Consider the following 6,692-nt stretch of genomic DNA (forward strand, 5'->3'; position numbering starts at 1 on the left):
GTGTTCTCATGTTTAATTTATCAATTAATTTATCATTACCACGTAATTATTAAAAATTGGTTTTGTCTAAAACAAAGCCTCAGGTAAAATAATATTATTTTATATAAATTTTTTACATAAATAAAATTTTTTATGTAAAATCATGTCTTTTTGATTGTTTATCATTATATTACCATCAGTTTATACATCTTGTAGATATATAAATTGAAATTCTATATATTTATTATTTTAAAACAATTATTAATGTAAAATTGTTCGTAAAATATGTTAATAGAATATAAAAATCAAGATTGAATAGTGCTAATCAGTATTTTAGCTAAATCAATTTTAAAACGGAAGTTTATTTTACCTAAATTTAAGCTATTTAGCTATTTTCAAAATGCTAAATCTTAAAAATGATAAATTATATCAAAACAACACAAAATTTAAAACTAAAAGTTAATACTTTCATGTGGCATTAAAAAATTTAGCAAAACATTTGCTATCAAAGCAATTTATTTGATAAATCTTTTACATCAATGTATAATATATATGAATGTATATAATTCTTAATCCTAGCTGTACTTGTTTTTGCACTCTAGATGTACACATTGAGGTCCTTGAAATTCCATCCATATTTGTTATTTCTGTTAAAAATGGAGATATTTCAATTTCTTTTCAATCATTGGAGAATTGATTAAGGAATAAGTTCATAATATGTAAAAAATCGATAGAATTTAGAAACTTTAAGATATATAGGTTCAAAGAAAAAGAAAAATTTAGAAACGCGAAAAAATCTCGATTTAAAAAGTTGCGCTGGAATCTTCCAGTGTATCTTCCAGTGTACAACTAGGATTAAACATATACGTATATTATAGACTGACAACGAAAATAAAAAATATTTTTTTTTAATCGGCCTCTCAGCTTGAAAATTTCTATTTCATGACCAAAAGAACACATCAAAAAATATAATATATAATCAAAAATATAAATATATAAATAAAATTTAGAGATTGCTAGTGAACGATTTTAAATCATTTCTTAAATCAAAGTTTTGATTTTCCTTAATATAGGTATTATATCAAGGAAAATCGAATATTTATTTTGATGCAAAAATGGCTTAAATCGGATTTTAAATGTCGTACTGTATATTTTTTGGTCGCTGAACACGCAATTCATTTAGCTCTACGATATACACCTTAAGAAATACAGCCCGATTAATGTGCGAAAAAATCAAATTTCGAGGTCAAGATCGATTTTAACAAGATTCCAAGCGTTCAAGTAGGTCATTAATCCCCTTAAATTAAGTCTGTTCATCCAGAACAAGATCCAATTGGAATTTTTCCGGGATTTCTTACAAAGCTTTTAAACTTAAGTTGTTTTATTATGTTAACCAAAGAATTTGTTTGCTCATGTCCAAACAAGAAACCTTTCAACCAATTTTTCTGACTTGTGGAATCGACCTTTTTTTTTAGCTTGAATTCGTAGTCCAGTTTAGCACATTATTTATATTTGTCTTTTGGTAAATTTAACAAAAAAGCATAAATATTATTATCGATATAGGACAATGGAACATTTGTGAATCTAAGCGTGTGAAAACTATTTATTTATCTACATTTTATATCTTGTTTTTATCAAGAATTGATTTTCTATTTGAGAGATACATTTGGGATATACCTATGGGTTTACAGTGGAAATCTAATAGCTGCTATTTTGTCAATTGTTTAGCATTTTAGTGATATCTGAAAATGGTACAATCTCTCAGAAGACGAACAGCACTATTTTCTATTTTGAGCTTTCGTGACCAATTCAAATATTTGTCTTTGATACAACTTGTTTAACAATACGACAACTTGATAAATAATCATTGATTTTATTTAACTTTTTCATTAGGTTTGCAATTCTTCACTAATTCAACCGAATAAGTAAATAGTGTAATGTCGCAAATGCGATAATAATCGCTTGCTATTTTTGAAACAATATGTATGAAAGTATATTTTCGAGAACTCATTATGTAAGATAATCATAATTAAAACCTCATTAAAAATCTCTTAAATTGATGTTATTGTAACTTATAAATATAACTCATGATATTCCAGACAACATAAAGTTTAAAATTGTGACATAAGTCGTCTTTTAGACGCAAAAAAAACATCTTGATCCGGATTTAAACACTTTTTGTTATCTAAGACATTGCGCGTAAATAATAACTGTATATAATACGATATTTTACCTATCTGAGGTCATAAAAAACAGAAAATAATGTTTATTATTTTTGTTGGAATATAAGGCGAAACAAAGAATAGATATAATTTTTTAATTATTTTTCTTTATTAATAATCGATTGACATGATATACTCTCTAAATCTAAATCAGTGGATAATCATTGATATCAGTATGCCACTAATAATCAGTGAATTAAATGTGAGATTCCTAACCTAGCTAATCTTTATTATATGATATAACTAATCTTGTTTTGTACTTAAATTCAATGAATATGATATAGTGGAAGATTGAACTAAACATGCAAATATTATAATTATATATAATACTTTATAAATAATATTTTAATTATATATAATACTTAAACATTCTTCCATTTTCAGTTTAACTTCACTGATTATCAATGCCAAGTATATCACTGGATAATTAGTGATTATTTACTGATTCAGATTTAGAGAGTATACGTCTAGCATAAAGTAGTAATAATAAAATAATATAATTGAACTGTACCAATAAATAAGATTTTTGCTGTGCATGTAGAAGACGATTGCCATTTATTTTTCTTCATGAAAATGCTTTCAGAACTTTATTATAAAACCTATAATTCATAATTGTGTAACTTTATTAAATCTTTTATGGCGTTGTTATAATACTTGCAAATGAATTGCTATTTATATAAATGAATTGTGACAAACTTATTACATATCGTATATCACAACTTATTTATAAGTTATTATAATATATTATAATATTTAGCAAAATGTGTGTGTGTGTGTGTATGCGCGCGCGCGCGCGCGCGTTATTACATTGTATTTAGCAAAGTAGTTTTCTACCATAACGTATATTCTATCATTTACAAAAATTTTTTTTATCAGTATATGTGTGCAAAAAGATATATTTATTTCTCCAACGAATCACTGTAAGTCAAAAAATAATAATAAAAATACTTTGTTACTTTTTCTTTCTTGATCTCCATATGCTTATAATTCAATCTTGTTTTATACAATATAAAATAACGAATATAACAAATAATACTTAAAATCCAGAAATGAAAACAAAGATATAAAATTTATAATATACATAAAATGTATAATATACATATATAGAATACAAATTATACTATTTATAGTATTTAATTATAGTATTTGTTAATTATTTATCGGAAAATACAAAAGACTGCCATCTTGACGTTTTTACCGACTCAAGTAATTATATCTTTAATTCTTCTTTAAAACATTACATAAAAATTATTTCACAAAGCAACAGGATCAATGGTTTTCTCCAAATTTCGTAGAAACACAATGAAAATCTATTTTTTGAGGTCAATTATAAGATACATTTTTACAAAGAAATTCGTCGTTCGTCACTATAAAATGCGTGTATCACTACAAAATTACTTTTTTAAAAAGGTAAAGAAGGCGCTAAGAAAACGTGCTTCTCAAATAAAACCTAAGTATCCAACTCAATTAATAATAGTTAATTTTTTTTCAAGGATATTTTTATTGAAGATCTTTTTATTCCAACCCAAGTAATAACAACTTTAATTCTTTGTCAAAAATTATTACTCTTCGAAAAAAATCAAATGAAAAATTAAAATTCAGATGATACAGTCTACTCTCTCTAATTAAGATAAATTCTATTAAATTAAAAGATAAAACGCAAGTGGTACTATCTTTTGGTATTTACTTAATTGTAATGATGAGTATAATTCGTAAAATTTGATATCAACAATTGATGCGAAGTTAAATTCCGCAAAGAAGAAAATTTTAAGCGACATTCGCATAGATATTAGTAAATGTCTATTAATTAATTTTAGGAAATTATACACATTACGAGTTTTTTTAATTTGTTACGATATTACGCGTTTTAATGTGGAAATTAGTATCTTTTATTTACACGTATAACGTACGTGTATACTTTTCGAATTTTATTACTCGTAATTTAGATACATATATTAAATATAATTATTATATATAATTAAAATAATGTATATATTGTAATTAAAAAACAATTACTAAATAAATTAGATATTTCGAATTAAATTATAATTAAATAATAAAAAATCTGATTATACATATTTGTGCACAAAAGATAATAAAAGTACATATTCGGATGGAGAGAAAGTTCGGTTTTTTGGCGTTAGAAAATTAACGTATAAATTGAAAAAATTATTAAGAGTATAAGAAGTTATCGTATGAATTATTTGAACACAGCTATAATCAATAATTATTATAATAATTAAATATATTGAATACTTTTTTTTAAATAATAATTAAAAGTGAAAACGTGATATCTGTACGAATAATTGAAAAATTTTTAATAAAATAGCAAAATTAAATAAAATAGCAAATTCGGACGAGACAAGAGTCGCGTTTCTCGAGATTGAATGAAAGTTTCGGAAAATAAATCCAGAGTAACAGGCGCACAAGACAGCGAGGAGTTGAGACGAAGAATCGGATTTCTCGGCGTCAGAAATCCCAGAAAATAAATTCGGACTAACAGGAGCGCATGTTAGCAAAGAGGTAAAGCAACTTCCAACAACTTCCTCACTTATCCTGCTTTGCTAATACTTTAGGCAATTTTTCTGATTTTCGATGCTGAGAAGCGTAATCCTTGTTTATCTTACCATTCAAATTTACCAATTTTATCAACTTACAGTACTTCTATCATTTTTTAAACTTTACTGATGAGTTAAATTCCTGCTTTTGTTTAATTATTAATTTGTAAGCAAAAGATATTCAATTATTTAATAATTAACACAGTCTTTAATTAGATTTGTTCAAATAATTAATAAACGATCGTGAGAAGTCGGATAATCCAAAACGCAAATCAAATGTTGCATTAATTAATTACATATATGTACAATTGTATACATAAAAAATAAGATTATTTTGACTATTTGTACAATATAAATAGTATTGTTGTACAATACTATATTTGAACGTTGTAATATTGTTTTAATACTACAGGAATGACAACTGTTGACTAGATGTGTTACATCCATTAAAATTCACGGTTCGTGGAGCATTTAAGTAACAGTTTCCGTACGATTGCAGAGGTCAAATAATGGGATAGAGAATGGATGATCATTTGTAGATACACCACCAAATTAATTCCTGAATTCAAAAGGAAACATTTTCTTAAATCTTAATTTTGTTTTAATTTGTATTTCAAAATATGCATAATATCTAATATAGTTTAGTTAGTAGTCATAATGTCGGATGTTATAATTTCGGCGTAAATTAAACCATATGAATGTAATCATGTCTGGTAGTTCAAATAAACATTGTTTTTTTCAACAAACATTTCAAATAAACTTTTAAAGAATAATTGCGTTACATTGTCCATTTAAGTGTTATCACCAAAAGTTAAAGAACTATTTATGGATTGTATTCTTTACTTAATTTAGTTCATGAGATTTAAGTTGTTAATATCGCCAATTAATATTGTTAATATCATGTTGTTAATATCAAATATTTTATACAAATGATATCATAAAAGTTGATATTATTTATTTAATTTGGTATCCCTATTACATGGGATAGTTACTCCGGATTTAACAATTATTGATATCAAATCTTTTATATGAATATATACTATTAAAGAATAAATAACAACATATATATAGTATCACTTGTTTTTTGTGTTGTTTTACCTTTTAATAGAATTATCTTGATTAGAGTGAGTTAAGAATGCAGCATCTGGGTTTTAATTTTTTATTTGATACATTAGTTTTTTCCGAGGAGTAATCATTTTTGACAGAGACAAATGCATTACAGAAAATAAAATGATTATCTCGTTGTTGTTCTAATGTGCACAACAGTTATTAAAAAATATAATTAAAATCTAATTACAATATTGAAATATAAGTATAATATTAGACAATAGATATAAGGCAACGATTAAAATATGGGTCATTTAAGATATCCCAAAAATTTATTAAAAAGCTACAGTTAATTGTGACGAAAAGGAAATAGATGGCAACGTGAACTGACGAGCCACATCTCGTTAGAAGTTCGAAAATCGCATCGATACTAGGACACCATGTAGAGCAAGGAGGTCGTCAAGTTGCCGTAGCAGCGGAACCCCACTTATTATGGCCCCACCTCACGTACAAGGATACCTTCCGCGTAAACCAATAAGAGCGCTAGCAGATTCCCCTTGCGCGGCAAGACGCTCCCGCCCATTGACCAATGACTGCTATGCTACGCGGCGGCAAAGTGGGGATACGCTGTCGTTCAGAATACCTCTGATAACTTCTTGCGCTCCTAATAATTCTGGCAATTTATACAAAATTTCTGACGCCGAGAAATGGAGAAACTCGATTCTCTTGCTTAACCTTTTCATCCGAATATGTACTTCTAATCAATTTTCATACATTCTATGGATGTACAATTAATAAAAATTTTTATTATTTATTTAATTGTAACATAATATCCGATTTATTTGGCTATTGTTTATTAATTATGTGATATATATATATATATATT

This window comes from Atta colombica, unplaced genomic scaffold (assembly GCF_001594045.1).
Source record: "Atta colombica isolate Treedump-2 unplaced genomic scaffold, Acol1.0 scaffold197, whole genome shotgun sequence".
In the NCBI taxonomy this organism is placed as follows: domain Eukaryota; kingdom Metazoa; phylum Arthropoda; class Insecta; order Hymenoptera; family Formicidae; genus Atta; species Atta colombica.